Below are 25,825 nucleotides of genomic sequence, written 5' to 3'. Positions count from 1 at the left end.
ATTGCGTCTTTGAGTGGTCCAAACATATGTAAATCACTTGGGGTAAGGTCTGGTGAGTATGGTGGATGAGGAAGACACTCAAAATGCAGGTCTGTGATTGTTGCAATTTTTGTACGGGCAGCGTGGCCCCTTGCATTCTCATGTTGCAAAAGGACACCTGCTGACAGCAATCCACGTCCCTTTGATTTGATTGCAGGCCACAGTTGATTTTTTAAGAGCTCTGTGTATGACGCACTGGTGACAGTGGTCCCTCTAGGCATGTAATGTTCCAAAATGACGCCTTTTTCGTCTCAGAAGAGAGTCAGCATAACCTTCCCTGTTGATGGTTTTGTTCGAAACTGCCGGCCGAAGTGGCCGTGCGGTTAAAGGCGCTGCAGTCTGGAACCGCAAGACCGCTACGGTCGCAGGTTCGAATCCTGCCTCGGGCATGGATGTTTGTGATGTCCTTAGGTTAGTTAGGTTTAACTAGTTCTAAGTTCTAGGGGACTAATGACCTCAGAAGTTGAGTCCCATAGTGCTCAGAGCCATTTGAACCATTTTTGTTCGAAACTTGTTTTGTTTTAGTGATGAGGAATGGCGCCATTCCTTGCTCACTCTCTTCGTTTCTGGTTGGTGGAAGTGAACCCAGGTTTCGTCCCCAGTAACGATTCTCGCAAGGAGGCCATCACCTTCTCGTTCAAAGCGCCGAAGAAGTTCTTCACAAGCATCAACACGTAGTTCTCTCATTTCAGGAGTCAGCTGCCGTGGCACCCATCTTGCAGACACTTTGTGAAACTGGAGCACGTCATGCACAATGTGGTGTGCTGATCCATGACTAATCTGTAAACATGCTGCAATGTCATTCAGTGTCACTCGGCGGTTTTCCTTCATATGGCTTCAACTGCTGCAATGTTCTGTAGAGTCACAACTCGTTGTGGGTGACCTGGACGAGGAGCATCTTCCACTGAAGTCAGACCATTTGCGAACTTCCTTCTCCATTCGTAGACTTGCTGCTGTTACAAACATGCATCACTGTACTGAACCTTCATTCGTCGATGAATTTCAATAGATTTCACACCTTCACTAAGCAAAAACCGAATAACAGAACGCTGTTTTTTCCTGATACAAGTCGCAAGTGGAGCGGCCATCTTTATACTGATTCTGTGATGATATGTGTGCATCTGCACTATGCTGCCACCTACAGGCCATTCTGGACGCTGTTTGTAGCACGCTTACCAACTTACAGGATAACGGTGCGAAATTTCGATTTGTTATTGCGAATTTAAGGTTTTGATTTGACTCACCCTCGTATTAGTTTCCATTAATATGGGGTGTGTCCATCCTTCCTCTTTATGACGGCTTGAACTCTGCTGCGGACACTTTCTATGATATCTCTGAATGTCTGTAGAGAAATGACAGCGCATTCTACCTTAAGAGCCGAAACCGTGGAAGGTAGTGTGGTGATCGCTCAGCACTAAGGTCTGCAGCAAAGTCGACTTTCCAACTCATCCCAAAACTGTTCCAGTGGGATGAGATCGGAATTCTGAGCAGGCCAATTCATTTCAGGAATGTTACTGTCCACAACCTATTGCCTCACTAAGGCTGCTTTACGACAGGTCCATTGTCATGCTGATAGGATCGTCGCCATGGACCTGTTCCTCAGTTGTACGCAGTACACAGTGCTACAAAATGTGTTGATCACATTTAGCACGTAGCATTTTCTTAAGCACAAAATGAGGACCATTCCATAACCACGAGAAACACGCCTATACCGTAACACTGTTGGCACTACACACGATGGCAGGTAACGTTCTACAGGCAACGGCCAAACCCAAACAGCTCCATCGGACTGCCGCAGGGTATAGCGTGATTCATCACTCAAAATACGGCGTTTATCGTCACCCACTGCCCGGTGCCGTCGCTTTTTACAGCACCTCTAGCGCCGCTTAGCATGACTACAGAAATGTGTGGCTCAGGAGGAGCTGTTCGACCACTGTAGCACATTCTTTTTAACTTCCTGTGGACCGTCTTTGTGCAAGCTGGAATGCGAGTAACACTTCGGAACTCAGCAGTGATTCCTTCTGCTGATTTCATGTTTAGTTGTGGTTGTTCATTGGCATTTCCACGTCACCAACAGTCGCCTCGGGCAGCTTTATAAGAGTTGAAATGTCCCTGATGTATTTGTTACTCGGCTGACATCCAGTGACTAGTGCACTTTCTGTGTCATTGAGCGCTGCTGTTACTGCTTCTCTTCTGACAACACAATGCTCCTCACGTCGGCTTTTATACTGGCACCGGTCTCTCGTGATATCTATGGGTCAATTCCACATTGCGCAGGGGTGTTCGGATATTTTTCATCAGATATTACATCATCTGCATGTTGGTTGGTTGGTTATTTGGGGAAGGAGACCAGACAGCGTGGTCATCGGTCTCATCGAATTAGGGAAGGATGGGGAAGGAAGTCGGCCGTGCCCTTTCAGAGGAACCATCCCGGCATTTGCCTGGAGTGATTTAGGGAAATCACGGAAAACCTAAATCAGGATGGCCGGACGCGGGATTGAACCGTCGTCCTCCCGAATGCGAGTCCAGTGTCTAACCACTGCGCCACCTCGCTCGGTCTGCATGTTGAACCCTTGGATTCCTGTGTAGTACTATTCGTGTGTACACTCAGTTTTTAGGTACGGAATTTTTTCTGCGGAAGATACGCGCACAATATGAATAGAGCTTTTAACGATAGTATCGGGCATTAGAAACCGCTTTTCCGACGTTTTCATCCCACCTAATACAGAGTCCACTTTTTTAGGATTTGGCAAATTATATTTATTTTATAATTTAACTGTGTGGCCGGATATCATTCCTGTGTCTACGAACGTCGAGGTAACCTGCGGGGGTGGGGATTGCCTGCGCCGCCACCTGTCTGTGAACTGTGTAGGCTTTGTTCTGTGGGTTATCGTATTGTAACTGTTTTTGTATAGTAATCTCTGAAGCGGCATTTGGGGACCAGCCCAAAATTTGCCTATACCAGCGTGGGGGACCGTCTGAAAACCACAGTGAGGTTGGCCATTATACCAGCTCACGGTCGTTAATCCGCCACGCGGACTCGATCCGTGCCTGCCTCGCCTCCCTGTCTCGCAAGCTAGCGCGGCGAGCGTTACTCTATACGAGAAGGTCAGGAAAAACGAACATAAGAAAGATAATCAAAAATGGTAGCCGAGCTCATTTTGAGGACGTGTTTAAAACACTGGGGATTTCATCTACTCTTGTTATCTACATCAGAAATAACATTGATATTTAGTGCACAGAGAGCTCTGTCCATGACCGTGGGACGAGATCTGGACTGAACCTACGTTTACCAAGAAAGAATAAACATAAAACTCACAACAACATTTTCTGCCAAGGAATAAAACTGTGCAATATTTTTATTTTGCGTATGACATTTTAATACATTTCAGTATTGGATCACGTTATTCTACATTACATAAAATTACATATATTCACAGACGAACATCTAGTCCTTGTATATATTCGATGGATTTTTGGGATGCCAAGAGGAATTCTTCAAAGTCCCCACTGAACGCTCTAGCACTGCATTCTTCTCTGATGTGTTGGGTGGTCTGCTTAGGCGCGCCGCAGTCACAAGCTAGCGAAGACAGCAGTCCCCATTTGAAGAGCGAGTCAGCACATCTTCCATGCCCAGTTCTTAATCAGTTCAGAGTTGACCAGATCTTGCGGGGCTGATCAAACCCAGGAACTGCCTCGGTAATACAAGGCATTAGGTGGCAAGTTGTCGGGACATTCTGGAGCCATTCTCTTCTCCAAGAGTTGATGTCAGAGCCAGTGAGGCTGTCGAGAGCAAGAGGAGGTCTTGAACGAAGCCTCTTGGTACTCAGATCAGGTATATCGATGTCTACGGGTAGTTCAGGATATGCTTCGATCTTGTTGTATTCTCTGACCAAGGCTGCTTCTCGTCCTATTTTTGGGGGTGGTATATGACTCAGAACAGGTAGCCATATGTTAGGGGTAGACCTAACGGTTCCTGAAATAATGCGGATTGTGTTGTTAAGTTCAACTTCGATTTTGTTCACATAGGCATACTGGTGCACAGTACTCCGCGGCAGAGTATACCAGGCTCAGCGCAGACGACCTCAGAGTTGTTGCCGTTGATCCCCAGGTGGTTCCGCAGAGTTTACGGATGAGGTTGTTTCTTGTTGTCGCCTTGGCAGCTGCTTTTTAAGGTGTTATTTAAATGACAAGGTTCTGTCTAACGTGACCCCTAGGTACCTCGGCTCCTTGTTGTGGTTGTGGCGCGTGTCGTCGATGTTGTTTCACGTCCGTGGGTGTAAACCTGAAATTTCCCCCACACCTGACCCCTGGGCGGTGCTAAGAAGGCAACAAAATTGGCAGCCAGACAATCTCTCTAGATCTCCTGGCTATACGAGAAGTACATAACCGAGAGGAAACTGTACAATAAATTATTTCTGACGACGATAGCGGTGATAGCCATCGAAAGCTCGAGAATTTTATTGGAACTAACGGGGCTTGAAAACCTATAAGATTTTGTTCAAACATGCCGCCGCTAAAGACTCCGTGAATATATGGACAGAAAACTGCCCAAGGATATTGAAGAGCTCACTGAAATGAACTTATCTAAAAAGGAGGTGATGATGATGAGCGTTTGGCGTCATTGGCCGGGAGGCCCCTCGCGGGGCAGGTCCGGCCGCCTTGGCGCAGGTCTTATTACATTCGGCGCCACATTGGGCGACCTGCACGCCGGATGGGGATGAAATGATGATGAACACAACACAACACCCAGTCCCTGAGCGGAGAAAATCTCCGACCCAGCCGGGAATCGAACCCGGGCCCGGAGGACGGCAATCCGTCACGCTGACCACTCAGCTACTGGGGCGGACTAAAAAGGAGGTGGAAAAGTACATGATAAGCAATATTTTATGTACAGTCAAGGACTACTTAGATAATAGAGAGTACCACAGAGTACGGGTTTGCTAAAAAGAAGTATAACACAAGTGGAAGATGTTAATAATAGCAATGAAACATCTGTCATTTCACATAACACTTTCACAATTTTTTTTTTGTAGAAAACTTTACCCCTTAAGGTGTGTAATATATAATAATAACACGTTAGCCTCTTTCTGAGATCAACATCTTAGTCATTATAGAGGGATGCTGACTGAATTTTTCAGGCTAAAAAATGGGAAGTTGCGGTACAGAAAATGAAACCAAACATTATCGCTATGGTCCTGACGTTAGTCGATAGTATGTGTAGTGTTACTTTGTGAAGTTGTGTGTAGTGACTGGAAGTGAGATGTGAATTAACAGTATAGGACGAGCCTTTCACATTATTAAATAACTTCTTTGCATTAAAGTACTGTCCACAAGTATGACTGCTCTTGTATTAGGAGGGATAGAGATTTCAGTCTTCACCCGGTCATCCTTATTTAGATTTTTTGTGGTTTTCCTAAATTGCTTCCGGCAAATGAAGGGAAGTTTCCTATTACGAGTATAAGGCCACAGCCGCCTACCTGCCCATCCTTCTCAAGCTATTGACCTCTAAATATATAAATGCCTGTAAATATGAACTGTGTGTTTTTTCTCTTAAATTTGAATACCTTGATGTCCAGTACCCTTAGAGAGCGACACTACTGGACTGTGGATGACGCCACTGGACAGTGGACCTCTGGAAACGACTTATTTGGAGTGATGAATAATTACGCTATACCTTGTGGCAATCCGATGGAAGCGTCTGGGTTTGGTAAAGCCTGCAGAACCTTACCTTTCATCACATGCAGTACCAGCAGTGAGGTACGGCGGAGATGGTGTTATGGTATGGGGGTGTTTGTCGTGATTAAGATATGGTCCATTTAATGCGCCTAAGGAAACACTAAACGCGAAAGGATATGAACACATTTTGTAGCAGTGTGTACTGTGTACAATTGACGATCAATTCACAGGCGATGATCGTTCTATCAGCATGACAGTGCATCATGTCATATGTAAGCATCTGCGAGGCAATGATTTGTGGTCAATAACATCGCTGAAATGAATTGGCCTATCCAGAGCCCCGACATGATTCCAATGGAATACCTTTCGGATGAGTTACAAGGTCGACTTCGTTCCAGCCCCAGCATCCAATAGCATTACCTTCTCTAGTTTCCGATCGTAAGTTGAACTGGCTGCCATTCCTCCAGAATCAGACTCCTCATTGAAAGTGTCCCCAGCAGAGTTCAAGTCGTCATAAAGATAACGGTTGGTCACAGGTCATATTAACGTACACTAATATATATGTCCAGATACTTTTGGTTAGATAGTGCATACTTAGGCGCAAGTATCAGGCGAGCCTTCTCGATAGTTGGAATATCTGCATCTTTTTCCATTCACTTAAACCACTTTGTTGTTCCTCTGCTCCTTGTAAAGAACAAGGAGGAGGGGGTAGGTTTCGTCACCTGAGGATCCACTTTATTCGGACCAGCTTAATTTCTTTCTCTCTTTATTCTAGTCTAATACCGTGTCATTTTCATACTTGACCTATGACAGTCTGAATTTTGGTGTGAAAATATTAATAACGCCTTTTTTGTAGAAGGTTTAACGTAGTTTCCTTTTGTGCTGAGAAACTTTTTCGCTAGTGGTCACTGTTTTCAAGCTGTTCCAGAAAATATGAGAACACGATCTTTAAAGCCCCCCTCCTCTCTCCATCAACCCCACACTCAGCCCCCGCCACGGACGATTTGTAGTATGTTGTTCATGGCTCTCTTTCGTACCAATGTACAAAAATTTGTGACTGGACGTATTGTTACCCATATTCGACATTTTTTGGTCTTCGTTGACGTACTGTATGTACCCTTTGGATCCAGTTTACTTTGGATCTGATGTCTATGAAATACTGTGTTACTTGGCGTGTCAACCTACCGTGGTGTGGCCTAAGAACAAAGTCCTTTTTTTTTGACGTTGGCCAAGACCATCTTTGTCTGGGTGTACATTTCTTGGGTCGTGCGTCTTTTATATTGATCGTCACGTGTGCTTCGAGGTCCCAATATCCTGCTGGGAATCCTTCGTTCTACAATTTGTAGCCTCCAAACGAATACTGTTCTCGCGAGGTTCGGACTTTGTGCTGCTTATTAGGCTAAACGGCGGATCGTTGTCTGGAAAAGGCTTAATTTTGTATTGATCGAATGATATTTATTATTGTAGATGGTCAGAATGATTATTTTTGCGAAATTTCTTCCTTATTCGTGTTTCCACAGGTTCTTTAACTTTCACTGTTTGTGTTTGCAGTTGGGTGGTAATCACCTCTTCTAATGAGTCCGACAATATGACAAAATCGTCTGTGAATAACAGACAACCTACCTGTGTTCCTTTTTTCTTACACTCCATTCGCACTTCTTTCACTTCTCTCCGCTGTGCCCTGATTTCCTTATTAAGGACACAGTTAAAGAGCAGGGGGGAGAACCCCTCTCCTTGTCTGATTCTTATTTTGATGTTGAAAGACTCTGAAAAGTATCCTCTGATGTTGGTTTTATAGGTCATATGTCGTGAGTGGTAGAGTAGTGATGGCCTCACAGCAATATTGATATGAAATTGATATGTAAATTAATTACATCGATCAATTAATCAAACATGTACTGAGGGAAATCGTCATGTCAAAAGACAGCAAAGGCGGCTGTAGTTGAACGCGCGTTCTCCTCGATAGGCGCCACAAATTGCGGAAAATCGAGGCCCTCTCCCCTTCCTCCCACCCATCTCGCCCACCTCCTTTCATCCACCTACAGGAGAGACACAGGCTTCTTAAAATGGCCAGATGCTACGCAGAGCATCTCGCACCTCCGCTATCACCCCTTTAAGGCCGTTGGCTGCACCAAGCGTTCCGCTACCCTCTGCGGTCTCTCGCGAATTATGTGGCATGCCTTTATACGGCGCCCCTTAGCACAAAAGGGAAATTTAGTAGCGTAACACCGCCCATCCGTAGAACGGACCAATTGGTGCACAGCACTCGGGCTTTCCACCATCTGGCCGCCGCCTAAAGGCGATGCTCCTACGCCAACACAACAGTATGTTTAGTCAACTAAACAATAGGGGCTAAAAGGATGGCCACCTCAAGTGCAACTTGTTCCTCTAAAGTACAGTGACACAGCCATCCCTAATGGTTAGGGAGCACACCTGCGGCGGCGACCTTATACAGACTAGGCAGGCTCGCAACGCCTCCAATAGGCTTCTCGTTCTGCGATGGAAAACACTTTAACTTTGACTATTTTGCTGTGAAAATTACCGATCACAGCAGAATGTTTTCGTTATCTCTAAAACGTCACCGGAGTACAGAAAAAGCAAGAATATAATCTACAAAGAAAAAAAATCTATATTAAGCAATTTTTTCAACTTGTTGAACAAATTACACGAACTGAGAGCGTCTCTTGCGTTCAGTGTCTGTAAATAAACTGTCATGCACGTGAAATAACATTAGAGAATGCAGTCTTTCATGCCATTGGCTCACATGTCGGAAGAAACACAATCATTTTACATTCGACAGCAACAAGCTATAATTCAAGAGAACGTAGCTGTTTTGTGACTATGATAGGTCCCCTTTTACCAATGCGTTGCTATATCATACTAGCGTTTACGAAACAAATTGTGAGAGCCTGTTTCGCCCTGTGTAGGTTGGGAGACTGAAATATCGTTAAAAGATTTCTGTGCAACGAAAAAAAAAAAAAACACTTGTCAAGAATCATAGCGTGGTGCCCTAGCCATCTCTTCCGCCAGCCAGGCGGCACGTCTTTCATATCAATTTGATAGCCTTATTAATTAAATTGATCATGAGAGTCACTTTGCATGGCGACTAATTTTTTTTTACAGCAGTCGGATTACACTCGCCAAGTAGGACAACTGGGAATCCATGGGGGGAACATGACCTTTTTTTTGACATCTGAAACTGACCACAGAGGGATTCTACAACCCACAATACACATTTCGCGTAAGCACTGCACTGTTAAAAACGCGATCATAACGCCTACGTTACCACCCCCCTGCATAAAAAGCGTCTTGAGTCTACAAGCACACACGGGTCGCTGATAGTGTTATGCTTTCAGGCAGAATTGCTGTCGGCAATTTGGAATCAGTACTATCCATTCAACCATATATTTGCATTGAATCCTGTAGAGACGGCTTTTAATGATTACAGCCACTGGTGAAACACATTCGTGCCACTCTCGTATCTTGAAATGAGTCACCTTTTTTCGAACCTATCTGCTAAGGATCCCATAACAAAGAACTCCAGCGCTGTTTTTAGACAGTCCCTCTGCATCTTGTAACTGCTCCTAAGTCTCTCCTCTGCCCTCCATGCAGCTTAGTCTATGTGATCGTCCCTATTTAAGTGCGACCTATATCGAAGTCGGAGAGTGCTATATCTAACACCTTCTACATCCTGTGGGAAAACAGGACGAGATGAGTTAATGCCACAGGAGCGCGCTTTGACCACTCACTGGAAATGAGAACACATTGTCATAACTCTGCCAACCGTGTACAGTGTGTAAGGCCAGCGCCAAATGACGCTTTCCCCTACAACACGAGGTAGCAGAAGAGATAGTACGAGCAGTTATGGTAATGTTTCTTGTTGGAAAAATTAGGGATACTATTCATCATACATGGCATGGAGGAAGGATGAAGATATTGGTACTGCATTGCCACACGTCTCCAAACTACATGCAGGAAGTCCGAAGGAGATCTGTGCCTCTCAGGGTGCATTCATGTCTATCACCCAAACATATTTGGCGATCCTATTAAATATACAGGTATTGGTTCATTGGACCAGGTGGTTCGTGGTCGAAGTCGCTTCCACAGACCAGTGGAAAGTTTCATCACCTGTACTGTTGGATGACCATATCCAACAGACCATCAATCACATGAGAGGGTTCCTGTATTTCTCCTTCATTAGCAGTTTAATACATTGTTTTTTTCGGTTGTAACACCTTCAATCAGTGTACACCACCATACACTTTGTTTTTCCTACCATGACTTAGAGATCTGTGTCAGCTGCTGCTAAACCAACATTAAAATGTTTCAATCCTCTGGCTTTCACAGAAAACTGTACATCGCTTGGCATTAACTATACAGCTGCCACAACACAGTGACAAAAATGTGGAAGACATTGCAATATATGAAAACTGGAAGAGCTTGCGGTATTGTAGAGCGCTTCCAACAACTTTTCGAAGGTGATTACTTCTACAGTTAATCTGATCTTTCCATCGACCGTGTAGCGGATGTATCGGTGCTTCGTTTCGAAAAGCATTGTTCCTTCATTTTGCAGTCATGTACATGATCATTGTTCCAGTGTTGACCATCACCGGAAGGTGCTGTTCAGAACACACGTGAGGAAGCACAAATAAAAAGAGGTACATTTATCCTATTGGTGAAAAAAAAAGTGGAGGGAATCGCAGCGTATGGAAATAGGACGAGTCTGTAGCAATGAGGACCGCTTCCAAACAACTGCATTAAGGTGATGACCTCTACATTTAATCCCATGTTCCACAGCAACAAGTAGCAGATATCCAGCGTTCTACCAAGACTCTCCCCATCTCGACAAAGTGATGTCAGTCAATCATTATGCGGCAATCAACAGCGTACCCAGTTGTTGGTCGGGATGGGAAAGATACCATTGATATGGGGTGATGTGCTGCAATGCACCCCGCAGGTGATAGTGAGATCAGTTTTACCCAGAAGTCGGAGAGAGCAATATCTACCGCATTCTGCAACCTGTGTAGAAACAGAGTGAGCTGTGTTAATGGTATAGGATCATGTTTTGACCACTCGGTGGAAATGGGAACACGTTTTCGTTACTCCATCACCCATGTGCAATGTGTAAGATCAGCGCCAAATGAAGCCTGCACCTGCAACACGACATAGTATAAAAGACAGTAAGAACAGTTATGATGGTGTTTCTTATCGTGAAAATTAGGAAGACTGAACATCATACAGGTACTGCCGTCTGAAGCAGATCCACGTCCTTCAGGGTCCATTCACATCTATCACGCAACATTCTATCGTCGTTATTCTGGACCATATAAAAGAGAAAAATTAGGAACTATAAAAGCTCTGCTAACTTTATCCGATAGATTTTTACAGCATGTGTCTCCTCCGATATATCGGAAATGAATACCGTCTATGTGCCGGCATCGAGCATATCAGGCGATCCTATTAAATATACAGGTATTTATCCTTTGGAGTAAGTGGCCAGTGATCGACATCGCTTGCACAGACTGGTGTAAAGTATCATCGTCGGTACTGTATGAGAACCGTCTCCCAAAGGTTATCAATCACAGGAGAGGGTCCCTCTTTCATTGTTTGATACATCACTTTTTCTGCTGTAAAACGCTTTGTACACTGGCATACAAACTGTTTTTTTTTTTTTTTCTTTTTTCGCCACGACTTCCACGGCTGTGTCAGATTCTGAACTGACATTTTACGCGTTTGGTCCGTTGACCACCCCAGAAAACTAGACGTAGCATGGAGTAAATCATGTTGGTGCTGCTGATCCCACAACACACCCACACGCTGGGTGACTGAAATAAAAGAACAGTCACAACATAAGGAAACTGGAAGAGTTTTGAGGCATTGTGGAGCATTTACAAACTGCTGTCCGTAGGTGACTGACAACTTCTACATTAAACTCATCATTCACAGTGATGGCATAGCTGATGGCACTGTGTTCCATTTGATTGATTCCTCATATTGCTGCTATTGCAATGTCTTCCACATTTTTGTTACTGAGAAACATCACATCTGTGTTTTATTTCTGTTCTTTGGTTGTCTATACACACTATTGTGTTGGTGTAGGAGCATCTCCTTAAGGCGGCGGCACATCTCCTTAAGGCGGCGAAGATAGTGGAAAGCCAAGTGCTGCGGACCATCAGGTCCATTCCCTGGATGGGTGGGGTTTTGCTACTAAATTATTCTTTTGTGCTAAGGGGTGCCACATGAAGGCACGGCACATATATCTTGAGAGACCGCGGAGGGTAGCAGAACGCCTGGTGCATCCAGCGGCCTTAGAGGGGTGGTAGCCGGGGTGGGAGGCGCTCGGCGGAGCATCTGGCCGTTTCAAGAAGCCTGTGTTCCTGTCCATAGGTGGATGGAGGGAGGCGGCGGAGGGAGGTAGGGAGGGGAGAGGGCCTCGATTTTCCGCAGTTTGTGGACGCCTATCGAGGAGAATGCACATTCAACTACCGCCTCCTTTGCATTCTCTTAGGATGACGATTTTCCCCAGTATATGTGCTGCATTATGACCCATTCATTATGAGTGCTGGCTTTTTCACGACCATTTCGAAGTGTAATTAGAACTGTGACACAATTATTTCCATCAGTCGCGACAGCATGTATTGGCTTCGATTACTTGGGCTGTGGATGGTTTTTGAGAAGGCGTCTGTAGTGGACTCTGACGTCAAACAGTGATAGATACTGCAAGCTTACAGGTAATTAACTTTCTACACTCCTCTCTGTGCAACACCAGCATCTCGTCAGTTGAACATTGTTCCAGCAAAAAGAATGAAGATAGTACCTTACATCCCTGCCTTTTTCCCGCCAACTGGTAGTGTTTGAGCATGTCTGTCACTAGTTTCGAGTGGTATTGCGAATCTTTTTTCCAGCAGGATAACACCAGTTGTGTGGTGTCGCCAATTTTTGTGTTGTATTGCACTTTTAGGCCGTCTCTGTATAGTTTTGTAATTAATCCCAATCTTTGTGATTAATTATGTAATTAAGATCGATTTTGTGTTTGTTTCCCAACCAAAATAAATAAAGTACACTAACCTAACCTTCCTCTCCTGCATCTGGACAGTTCCCACGTGATTTGGGGGGGGGGGGAGCATTTAAATTTCCCTTCAATTCCAAGAGCCTCTAGTGGTTTTAATTGTGTTGGGGGAGTTCGGCTGCTCTTGGACCCTCTGCCCAGGAGGACCAGGTTCGAGTCCCAGAAAGGGCACTGCCAATTTTGATTTCCTGTCAATTCCCATGTGGTGGGTGTAGTGGGATGCAAACACAGCCCTGGGCAAAGAAATTCCTGCCAGATTTGAAATTCCCACCAAAATTCAAAATTTTCACCAACAGGGTGGTGGAAGAGGGGTGAGGGAGTGGAGGGGGAAGGGGAGGGGCTGGGGCACACGTGCAGCTGAGAAAAATCCATGACGTTATCCGGATGTGTGATTGGGCGTGGTCAGGGGCGCGGATGGGTTTGATTAATTGGTAAATTTAATTAATTTGCATATCAATTTGATATCGAACTTGCGCTGAGGTTGCCACTACCCTACTACTGTCGTGGCGGCTAATGTCTGTTGAGAAATCTTGTTCATTGCTATCCCACGATCACCTATTTCAAAATCTCCCATTGCATTTACGTCTACACATATAGTACACAAGCCACCTTACGGTGTGTGGCGGAGGGTACTTTCTGTATCACTGTGAGTTCCCCCTTTTCCTGTTCCACTCACAATCCGTCCGATGATTGAAAGGCATTCAGATTACTGTCGTATCTATGTCATATTCCTTTTGGTTGCCCATATGATAAGAGCTCAATCCGGTCTTCGGCTAAAGGTCACAACAAATACAAAGTGATCACTGAGCTCCTGTGTAGATGACAGCCCCACAAAATGTCGTTCATGTCCCCTAGATTGCTTGGTTGCGATCCCAAGAATTCGCGCGTTATTCCAGGTAGTCACACAGATTTGAAGTACGGTAGAAATACGTGTACCTGTAGTTTGTTCAGAAGTGTGAATGTCCCGCATACCAGGCATTCTCAGTTTTATACCGCTGGTGGCGAGCTGACGTCCTTTTTACGATAAACCAGGTTGTACAGTGGCTGAGTATAATGATATTGATCCACGTTTAACTGCTACCACAAGCAAAGGATTCATTTATGTGTAATTACAATATCTGGGAACCTGCTTCTCATGGACTGCCTCTTCCAAGAAAGTCTTCACTGCTGCTGCGTGCAACTACTGGCCAGATGCCCATATGACGCCTTTCCCTCTGCAGTGGTCATTCTGAAAAGGACCTAGAAGGACGCGCGCTGACGTGCTGCCGCATATCGTGATGGGCACTCGCCCGCGTGTAATTCAGTTTGTACACCATTCCCGCCTCCCTCCCCTCCCTCCCTCCCCCCCACCGCCACCACACACACACACACACACACACACACACACACACACAGATACACGTGCGCGCGCGCGCTTACGCTTTACGGCAGCGGCATTGTGGCATACGTCGGTAACAGTTCGTGATACGGTAAACCGGAATCACTAAGGCTTCATTATGCGCCACGAATTTCGCTTTTTAGCTTTGTCTTATCGATTCTGTTCGAATTCATAGTGCATAGAAATCACTCATACAACGTACATTAAAGTCAATTACGTGGTACAAAATGTTCAACGCTTTCCTACCCCATTTGTATACAGGTCTAACACGTCCGTTTACAAGTGCCCAACACGGTCCACTCGTATCTTCGTATTCACTTGTACATTTCTTTCTCTCGGCATGTTCTACATGCTTTCCTCGGCTTATTTTTATGACCACCAATACTGCAGCTGAAATGTCACAACGTTCTAACAAACTTCGCGTACCGCAGATAAATACGATGTCTTGATATCATTTGAAATTAAACAAGCATTTCGATAGAACGCCGTTCTGTAAGCCCACATCTGCATGGAAAGGCCCCAGTGTGCGCGGAGGAAGATCATTCTTTCCGACTGGCGGCTGAAGAAACATCGTGGAATATCTTCTACTTCTTCTTCTGCATTTCAACGCCTAGGCACTTGTGCCTGTTGCGTCTTCACTTTTCACTGCCACCTCAAATGGCTCTGAGCACTATGCGACTTCACTTCTGAGGTCATCAGTCACCTAGAACTTAGAACTAATTAAACCTAACTAACCTAAGGACATCACACACATCCATGCCCGATGCAGGATTCGAACCTGCGACCGTAGCGGTCGCCCAGCTCCAGACTGTAGCGCCTAGAACCGCACGGCCACTCCGGCCGGCCACTGCCACCTCATTCTACGTCACTTCTTCCCCTTGGCTGGTGCATCATGGCCAGATGTGGGATTCTCACTACACCCATTCTTTGCCGCGTGGTCTTGGGGGCCTTGTCACGGTTCGAGCGGCTCCCCCCTTCGGAGGTTCGAGTCCTCCCTCGGGCATGGGTGTGTGTTATCCTTAGCATTAGTTAGTCTACGTTAGATTAAGTAATGTGTAAGCCTAGGGACCGATGACCTCAGCAGTTTGGTCCCATAGGAACTTATCACAAATTTCCAAATACACCCATTCTTTGTAGGTGACGTTTCCATAATGTTTTATTTTATTCATTGTTTCTATTAATGTCATAAATAATTAGTTCATTCCTAATATCTTCTTCTCTTACGCGGTCTACCCTGGTAGACGTTTTTAAGGGATCAATGACACATTTCCATGTAGCAATACCGCTGTACCCGTGGTTTCCTAAAGTTTTAATTTGGTGTCTCTCCGTATAATGTTCTGGTGTGTTTTGTTTATCATTCCAAATATTGCTTGATAATTCTTAATCTTATTTTATCTTAAAAGATTAAAGTTGGAGAGCTGTTGAAGTGGTGTATTAATAATTATTATTTTTGAGCATGTGGGTTATTTCCCATGATGAGCCACGATTTTAGTTTTCTTTGTTGATATTCGAAAATTATATTCTCTTTTCGTTGATTGATATAATTCATAGTTTGGTTTTTATAACTCATCTTCACTTTCTTCCAAAATAATATCATCACTTGCATACATAAGGGTATTAACATATTTATTCGGATATTAACATATTTATTTCTATTAATCTGTATATCCGGATTGGTTCCTGTCTCCATTTTTTAATCAAACCATCTGTTGCTTTCTTCAGTTGTATTATAATCGATTTTTATTATTCTTGTTTTGTCCATGTACAAGTTTTTTATAGCTTCAGTAAGACGTCTAGGACATCCAGTTTCAATTATTATGTTCCACAGTTTCTTTCTGTTCACACTGTCAAAAGCAATTTTGAGATTGGTAAAAGTTACATATGTTTCTAAATTGAAGTCTCGTCGTTTCTATCAAATTGCTTTTACGGTAAATATATTATCACTGCATGAACGACGTTTTCGAAGTCAGCAAGTTCTTCTAAAAACGCAGTCTTTGTTCTTAAACGATTATTGATTATTTTTGCAAATATTTTATAGCCTGAATTTAAGAAACAATTCTTCGATAATTTTCACAATTGTTTCTTTGACCCTTTTTTTTAAAAAAAAAATTGTATCTCTTCTGATATTATCCAAGAGTTAGGGATTTTACACCAGTGCCGATATTTAACAAATAAATGTAATAATCTAAAATCACAAAAGGTTCCAGTATAAGGGCCCTCAGCTATGTCTGACATTGTAATATTGAACTGCGGGGGTAATATTGAATAAAAAGCTCTCGGGGTTTCAGTCACGCCAAGTGGTTAAAATTACACGAGCTAACGCCTAATCACTACTTTGCCATTGTCAAGTAGTATCACTGCCAGTGGGCTGCTGGTACGCCACTTGTATACACTAGCTGTCGGCTGTGACGTCACTGGTGCTCGTGGGATCGCCGTATACGGGGATATGTTGACTTGACGATCGATGTGCCCGCTTCAGCCGCACAATCGCTGGATCCCACGCTGCGCTGTGCTGCAAGCCACCTTCTCTGTTTAGGGTGCTACAATTGATTTTTATTTCAATGGCTACTTTAATTACACAATCCCAAAAGCCGTTTGTGGGAGCCACGACGGAAGTTTCGTCACATTCTTTCCGGTGTCCGTTTTCTAGAGCACGCTTAGCTGAAGCAGATTTCTCGGAGTAGCGTAGGCGATAAACCCTTTCATGCTCCTTCCTGCATTGTTCCATAGTGAGTACAGTTTGTCCGACGTAAGATTGGCCACCCTCGCAAGGTATCTCAGGTGTTCCGAGATCTGCTGCGTCATTAACTTGTCTCATTAATTGACGGATTTTTGTCGGAGGCCTAGGGATCGATTTGATCTTGTGTCGTTTCAGTAGGCGGCTTATCATGTCCGACACGGAACCACAGAACGTCAAGAAAGCAAGTTTCTTTTCCACTTCTCGCCGGTGGTTTTATTGTAAATCTTGCCCGAGATCACTTCAGATTTTTGGTTAATGTTTTAGCAGTTGTAACTGAAGACCCTGTGTGGGTGGTTCAGCTCTTTGGGCAGGTTATCGGCATCTGATATCGTTCTTGCACAATGCACCAATGTTTGTAACACTTGTGTGACAGGTGCTGACGGGTGATAGCGTGCAAGTGCAAGTCGGTGTGGGCGGATTTTCTGTAGACTCTGTGGCCAAGGCGTCCATTTCGTTTGCCGCGGACATGGACGTCGAGAAAGTGTATAGCCTTTTTCTCACTCTGTGGTGAACTGGATGTTATTGTTAATGCCGTTAAGGTGTTCCAAGAACTCGTCAAGTGTCTCCCGCCCCTGAGGCCAAATGACGAACGTGTCGTCAACGTCCGAAAGAAGCAACTACGGCTTAATTGGGCCGTGTCTAAGTTGACATTCTCAAAATTCTCCGTGAAGAAAAATGGTTCAAATGGTTCTGAGCACTATGGGACTTAACTTCTGAGGTCATCAGTCACCTAGAACTTAGAACTACTTAAACCTATCTGACCTAAGGACATCACACACATCCAAGCCCGAGGCAGAATTCGAACCTGCGACCGTAGCGGTCGCGCGGTTGCAGACTGTAGCGCCTAGAACCGCTCGGCCACCGCGGCCGGCTCTCCGTGAAGAGATTTGTAACAGTTGGAGGTAACGGGCTACCCATTGCAACGCCGTCCGTCAGACGTAAGTGTGTGCCTAAACTCATGTCTGACGTTACTTCCACTTACTGGTGTCAAACATCTAGTTTTCTTTCCTGTAGGAGACGAGGTACTGGCGGAAGTAAAGCTGTGACGACGGGGCGTGAGTCCTGCTTGGGTAGCTCAGGTGGTAGAGCACTGGCCCACGAAAGGCAAAGGTCCTGAGTTCGAGCCTCGGTCCGGCACACAGTTTTAATCTGCCAGGAAGTTTAATATCTACTGTGTTTCGCAGGCACATTTTGGCATGCGAAAGTTAACTTCTGCATCTATCAATCTACAGATAAAGTTCATTGTCACGTCCTTTCTTATATTGATTTAAAAAATTATCGAGGTCTAGGAAATGAAAGTATTACGTGTTCAATATTTCGAATTAAAACCGCGATAATGACACTGAGATTCGTGTAAACCTTCATGGTGTGGCAACGGATGTCGAAGGATGCATTTTAAAAGCGAAATTTCACCGAACGACAACTCTTGGTGGCATGGTGCTAATCAGCGAAATTAGGCTACATATGTGAAACAGTCATGTCTAAGTTGGTAGTACAATCAAACCCAGCCTGCGCTAAAAGGCTGCACACGTACTCAGCTGGATACACAACCGACTCGTTTGAATGTCCTGATTTATACTGTCAGTGGTTTAGCACAGTAACCCAGTTTTCTAGCGAAAGACACTTGGCTCTAATGAATTTCATTATCAGTTATTTGAGACTAGCATCAGTACACGTAATACGTACGTTCTAGTGACAGCATTACATCTACAAGTATAGCGCGTATACTACAAGTTGCCTGTAGGTTGCAATAACAAAAGTACACTCCTGGAAATTGAAATAAGAACACCGTGAATTCATTGTCCCAGGAAGGGGAAACTCTATTGACACATTCCTGGGGTCAGATACATCACATGATCACACTGACAGAACCACAGGCACATAGACACAGGCAACAGAGCATGCACAATGTCGGCACTAGTACAGTGTATATCCACCTTTCGCAGCAATGCAGGCTGCTATTCTCCCATGGAGACGATCGTAGAGATGCTGGATGTAGTCCTGTGGAACGGCTTGCCATGCCATTTCCACCTGGCGCCTCAGTTGGACCAGCGTTCGTGCTGGACGTGCAGACCGCGTGAGACGACGCTTCATCCAGTCCCAAACATGCTCAATGGGGGACAGATCCGGAGATCTTGCTGGCCAGGGTAGTTGACTTACACCTTGTAGAGCACGTTAGGTGGCACGGGATACATGCGGATGTGCATTGTCCTGTTGGAACAGCAAGTTCCCTTGCCAGTCTAGGAATGGTAGAACGATGGGTTCGATGACGGTTTGGATGTACCGTGCACTATTCAGTGTCCCCTCGACGATCACCAGTGGTGTACGGCCAGTGTAGGAGATCGCTCCCCACACCATGATGCCGGGTGTTGGCCCTGTGTGCCTCGGTCGTATGCAGTCCTGATTGTGGCGCTCACCTGCACGGCGCCAAACACGCATACGACCATCTTTGGCACCAAGGCAGAAGCGACTCTCATCGCTGAAGACGACACGTCTCCATTCGTCCCTCCATTCACGCCTGTCGCGACACCACTGGAGGCGGGCTGCACGATATTGGAGCGTGAGCGGAAGACGGCCTAACGGTGTGCGGGACCGTAGCCCAGCTTCATGGAGACGGTTGCGAATGGTCCTCGCCGATACCTCAGGAGCAACAGTGTCCCTAATTTGCTGGGAAGTGGCGGTGCGGTCCCCTACGGCACTGCGTAGGATCCTACGGTCTTGGCGTGCATCCGTGCGTCGCTGCGGTCCGGTCCCAGGTCGACGGGCACGTGCACCTTCCGCCGACCACTGGCGACAACATCGATGTACTGTGGAGACCTCACGCCCCAAGTGTTGAGCAATTCGGCGGTACGTCCACCCGGCCTCCCGCATGCCCACTAGACGCCCTCGCTCAAAGTCCGTCAACTGCACATACGGTTCACGTCCACGCTGTCGCGGCATGCTACCAGTGTTAAAGACTGCGATGGAGCTCCGTATGCCACGGCAAACTGGCTGACACTGACGGCGGCGGTGCACAAATGCTGCGCAGCTAGCGCCATTCGACGGCCAACACCGCGGTTCCTGGTGTGTCCGCTGTGCCGTGCGTGTGATCATTGCTTGTACAGCCCTCTCGCAGTGTCCGGAGCAAGTATGGTGGGTCTGACACACCGGTGTCAATGTGTTCTTTTTTCCATTTCCAGGAGTGTATGTTCGACGTGATTTGGAAAAAGTACAGGCGTGTCACTGTATTGAGGTGCGTTGCAAAAGAGTAGCGCGGTTCTATATGCCCACCGCATTGAAGGCAGTTTGTTCATGGAACATGTGCTCATGTCGTAAAGTACGGGGTGTTAAAAAAGTCTCTCCTCAGTGCCGTATGATTGTTAGCCGCGCGTGCCGTATGCCACAGTGAATACAGCGAAATGTAACTGAGTGAAATACAAGTTATTAATTTATTGAATATTCATTTTTACTTACAAATTTTCACATTAAATGTTGAAAGTGTCCCCCCTGTTGTTGAATACACAATTCAATTCGTCTAATCATGTTTCCAAACACAAACTGTAACATTTGTCTTCTGTAACAGAAGCAGTGAAAGTGGATATTGCAGTTTTCAATTCATCGATGGATTTTGGACGGTCTTTGCTTTGCTGCACCCCAGAAGAAAAAGTCAGGTGGTGTTAGGTCAGGGCCGGCCGGAGTGGCCGAGCGGTTCTAGGCGCTACAGTCTGGAACCGCGCGACTGCTACGGTCGCAGGTTCGAATCCTGCCTCGGGCATGGATGTGTGTGATGTCCTTAGGTTAGTTAGGTTTAAGTAGTTCTAAGTTCCAGGGGACTGATGACCTCAGAAGTTAAGTCCCATAGTGCTCAGAGCCATTTGAAACATTTTGTTAGGTCGGGCGATCGTGGATGCCAAAGTCCCTGTGAAATTATGCGATCACCAAACACATCAGCAAGCAGTGACACTGAAACGAGAGCTGTAGGCTATACGCGGTTGCACCATCTTGCTGAAAATAACCGTTCATTATTTCACTTAACACAAGTTCTCCTATGAATGGGTACAGAATATCAATGCAGTATCGTTGTGCGTTTATTGTTTCGTTGAAAAATGTGGGACTCACAATCATACGGCACGCGCGGGTAACAATCATACGGCACTGCGGAGAGAGTTTTTGAACACCCCGTATAAAAACAGCGTTGGTATTTTTTTTTTTAAATTTCGGGCTGTTTTACGCCATTTAGCTGAAAATTACATTTCTTTAAAACTGTGTGTGTGTGTGTGTGTGTGTGTGTGTGTGTGTGTGTGTGTGCGTTTGTAAATACTATGAGGTAGTTCCTTTACGAAATTTGTTGACAAGTACTTTTGGACATGGCCCAGAAAATTGAGATCATTCGGATACCTTTGAGCACAGATTAGATGGCTGCTCTTGAACAACGTTGTAACCGGCTGTTTCATTTTAATGTTAGCTAAAATACTACCACTCTGATTGCCTGTTTCGTTTTAATTCTGAGATGAAGAGGCTGGCACAAGAGAGGAAGTCGCGGCAGGGCGCATAAAACATGATGTCTCCCGCCCAGCCCTATTTTCCTCATATACAGTAAGGCTTTTGTGCTATCATTTTCGCGCATTCTATTCGCAAATGGGGTAGTTAAGGGCTGTAGGGGAGTTGGGGGGAGAAAGGATAGTAGTGCCTAAAATACTCTTCCCCACACACCGTAAGGTATCTTTCAGAATCTAGGTGGCCGTGTAGCAGTTGCCGAGTATTGATGTCAAGCATACTGTGAAATATTTACGGTCCACTGCCCAGCAAAGCACAACTATTGTGGCGTTGGTGTTAGGTGCAGCCGGCCGGTGTTGCCGAGCGGTTCTAGGCGCTTCAGTCTGGAACTGCGCGACCACTATGGTCGCAGGTTCGAATCCTGCCTCGGGCATGGTTGTGTGTGGTGTCCTTAGGTTAGTTAGGTTTAAGTAGTTCTAAGTTCTAGGGGACTGATGACCTCAGATGTTAAGTCCCATAGTGCTCAGAGCCATTTGAACTAATTTTTTGTTAGGTGCAGAGATGAGTAAGGCGGCTGGCTACTTTAGGCCGAGTATTACACTATCAAAATTTCCTTGTCCAATATCTTTGCCAAATATCTTTGTCAAAGAAATTTGATGGTCTAATAGGAAACTTTGTCAAATGTCGTCAAATATTAGATCAATTCTAGGGCCTCGCTGTAGATTTGATCAAAGAAGTCGCTTGTCTTCTGTTCACTGCAATATGACATGTTACCACGTGGAGCGCTAGCATCGCTGCAGTGTTCTGCCCTCTGTAGTGTTTTTATATACATTGCTGGTAAATACAATTGGTGTGTACCGACAACTACAAAATTAATAGATATGTATGAAGCTGATGAGGTACTTTACAACGTGAGGCACCCTGAATACAAAAATATATTAAGAAGATTGGAGACCTAACCTGACATAACCTAACCTAAACTATCTCTCTCCTGCAGCAAGGAATCGGAGTGTTACAGTGAGCCTGTCTTCTGCGTATAGAGCTGTTCTTGAGTCAATATTGTGCTTTGTGATATGAGGATACACTTCACTGAGCACATACAGAAACGTATGCTCATCCATTCTTAAGTAATTGATGTACGACTTGACGTCCTCTGCTATAAGATCACGTAACAAGTTTTGGGTTCAAATGGCTGTGAGCACTATGGGACTTAACTTCTGAGGTCATCAGTCCCCTAGAACTTAGAACTACTTAAACGTAACTAACCTAACGACATCACACACATCCATGCCCGAGGCAGGATTCGAACCTGCGACCGTAGCGGTCGCGCAGTTCCAGACTGTAGCGCCTAGAACCGCTCGGCCACCCGGGCCGGATAACAAGTTTTGTTGAATACTTTTATAGTGTCGTCGTAAAACCCCCGGCTTCACCCAGGTACGTTTCCTTTCCCCCCCCTCCCCGTTTCTCTTCCGCATGTGCACAACAGTGCAATTGTGGTACATGGAACTGCTGCGGTTAATAACAAGTTGTTGTCAGCTTTCTTGAACTTGACGAAAAATATGATGACAGTGTAATACCCCTTTTAGTGCCACGTCAAAGATCTTTGTCAAATATATTTGACGAATATTTGATCACACCTTTGATCAAATCTTTGACAAAGAAATTTGATAGTGTAATGCCGGCCTTATTGCCAGCCGACCTCAGTTCGTCTGCAGGGAGATGAGACAGAGCGTTACGGCGCGGACGGGATCGCAGCACAGAAGAGACGGTGTCTGCGCATAAGCAGGCGTGAGTCAGACTGGGCGAGGCTTGGCGCCGCGGGTGACAGGGACGGGGATGGCGACCGCCCGTGTCCCCTCGGGGCTGGCCCGCGGCCCAAGCCGGGAGGACGCCGCCGTCTGGCTCCGCGCTCACCCGGAATGTCAACGAACCCGCGATCGCTTCTCGGAACACCTGGGTGACGCAATAGCTGCCTGCCAACCTTCTCCCTGTCCCCATATGCGCATATCTGTACCGTTCTTGCCTGCCTCGCCAACGGCATCTACACTGCTGGCCACCGCACCTGCAGCACCGTGAAGGCAGTCTGCAACAAACGTCAAACTGACTTCAACTGTCCTACGAGCTTTGATATTCAAATGTTAAGCGTTTCAGCTCGACCAGCCAATGAAGACAGCAGTAACTTCATCTACATTCTGTAAGGGTGCTTAACACTGTGACAAAACTCGTGGGATACCTCCTAATATCGTGTCGGACTTCCTTTTGCTTCTAGTAGTGCAGCAATTTGACTGGGCTTGGACGCAACAAGTCGCTGCAAGCTCCTGCGGAAACATTGAGCCATGCTGACTCTATACCCGTCCGTAACTGCGAAAGTGTTGCCGCTGCAGAATTTTATGCTCCAGTTGATCTCTCGATTATGTCCCGTAAATGTTCAACGGGATTCATATCGGGCGCTTTGGGTGGCCAAATCATTGGCTCGAATTCTCCAGAACATTCTTCAAACAAATCGTGAACAATTGTGGCCCAATGACATGTCTGGGAACATGAACTCGATGAATGGCTGCAGATGGTGTCCAAGTAGCCGAACGTAGCCATTTCCATTCAATGACCGGTTCGACTGGACCACAGGATCCAGTCCATTGCGTTTAAACACGGGCCATACCATTGTGGAGCTACCAACAGCTTGCACAGTGCTTGTTGACAACTTGGATTCATGGCGTATTGGGGTCTGCGCACATGCAGATCCTACCATCAGCTCTTACCATCTGAAATGAGGACTCATCTGACTAGACCACGAAATGGTAACGAATCCAGGAGAGGCGCTGCAAGCGATGTCGCGCTGTCTGCAAAGGCACTCATGTCGGTCGTCTGCTCCCATAGCCCATTAACGCCGAATTTCACCACATTGTCCCAACGGATACGTTCGTCGTGCGTCCCACTTTGATTTCCGCTGTTATTTCATATAGTGTCGCTTGTCTGTTAGTACTGACAACTCTACGCAAACACCACTGCTTTCGGTCGTTAAGAGAAGGCCGTCGGCCTATGCGTTGTCTGTGGTACTGCCTAATATTTGGTATTCTCTCCACACCCTTGACATTGTGGTTCTCGGAATATTGAATTCCATAACGATTTCCGAATTGAAATGCGTCATGCATCTAGCTCCAACTACCATTCCGCGTTCAAAGTTTGTTAAATCCCCTCGCGCGGCCGTAATCACGACGGAAACCTTTTCACATGAATTACCTGAGCACAAATGACAGCTCCACCAATCCACTGCCCTTTTATACTTTGTGTTCGCGAAGCTACCGCCATATGTATATGTGCATATAGCTATGCCACGACTTTTGTCAATTCAGTGTAAGTGATTCATCCTTTTTAAAACTAGATATTTTCCAAAGTATTACATGTGCATCTATGATTAATGCATGAATAGGTCCGTAAACTCTCCAAGTTTGCATTTTGCACTTCACTAATATTTTGTGGGTTCTGCTGTGGTCATACGACACACATCCAAACGGTAGTCAAGTTAGTTCCATACCTTACGTACAGACATCCTGCCATTGGTCATCATAGCTGCACTCATGCGTTGTCTGGGCTGTTCCAGTGTTCTTGGTAATGCGAGTACGTAGACGCGGTCCTTAATGTATCCCCAAAGGAAAAACCCACAAGATGTTAGTCCAGGCGATCTGGGGATGGAGGAGGGGGGGGGGGGGGGAGGGGAAAGCGGCAGGGAACAGAGTCACATCATCATCACCATCATCATCATCATCATCATCACTACGTCCAATACTACGATGTGGCGACTCACACCGATGGTCCAGTGGCGACGTGCCTAGTGCTGTTGGAAGATGAAATGCTTTGAATCAACAATCAGTTGTGGAAATAAATACATCTGCAATATATCAATGTAAGCAGTAACCACCACAGTCTTCTCACGGAAGAAAAGCGGCCCATGCACAAAAACATTAACCTTAGAGGAATCTCGTTCATGCACTACAGTTTAATGAGGATTTTCAGAGACCCATACTCTCACATTGCTGGGTTTAACCTTTCCAGACAAATGTGAGATTGCTTCGTTGCTGAATATCAGCTTGGAGGCCAAATGTTCATCCTCAAGTGCTTTTTAACACGCCGGCCATAATCTTTCGGGTTTAATTTTTGCACGAGGTGCGGACGGTACGGTGTGAAGTGTATGCGCCGTCGCAAAATCTACACAGTTTTCTGCGGTATTCCAAGTTGGTGGCTTGTGCGGACCGTTGATATTTTTGGACTGCGCACAAAACTGTTTCTCATCCTCTCCGCGGTTCAATGTGGCACACTTGATGGACCGGTATTTTTCTGTTTACAGAAACAGACAGTGTTTCTAAATCGTCCATTCCAACGCACATTGCTCTATTTGCATAGCGGTTCTTTTCCATAATTTCTTCTGAATGGACGCTGCATTGCT

The sequence above is a fragment of the Schistocerca cancellata genome, chromosome 1 (genome assembly GCF_023864275.1).
Source record: "Schistocerca cancellata isolate TAMUIC-IGC-003103 chromosome 1, iqSchCanc2.1, whole genome shotgun sequence".
NCBI lineage: Eukaryota > Metazoa > Arthropoda > Insecta > Orthoptera > Acrididae > Schistocerca > Schistocerca cancellata.
This window is presented reverse-complemented; position numbering follows the sequence as displayed.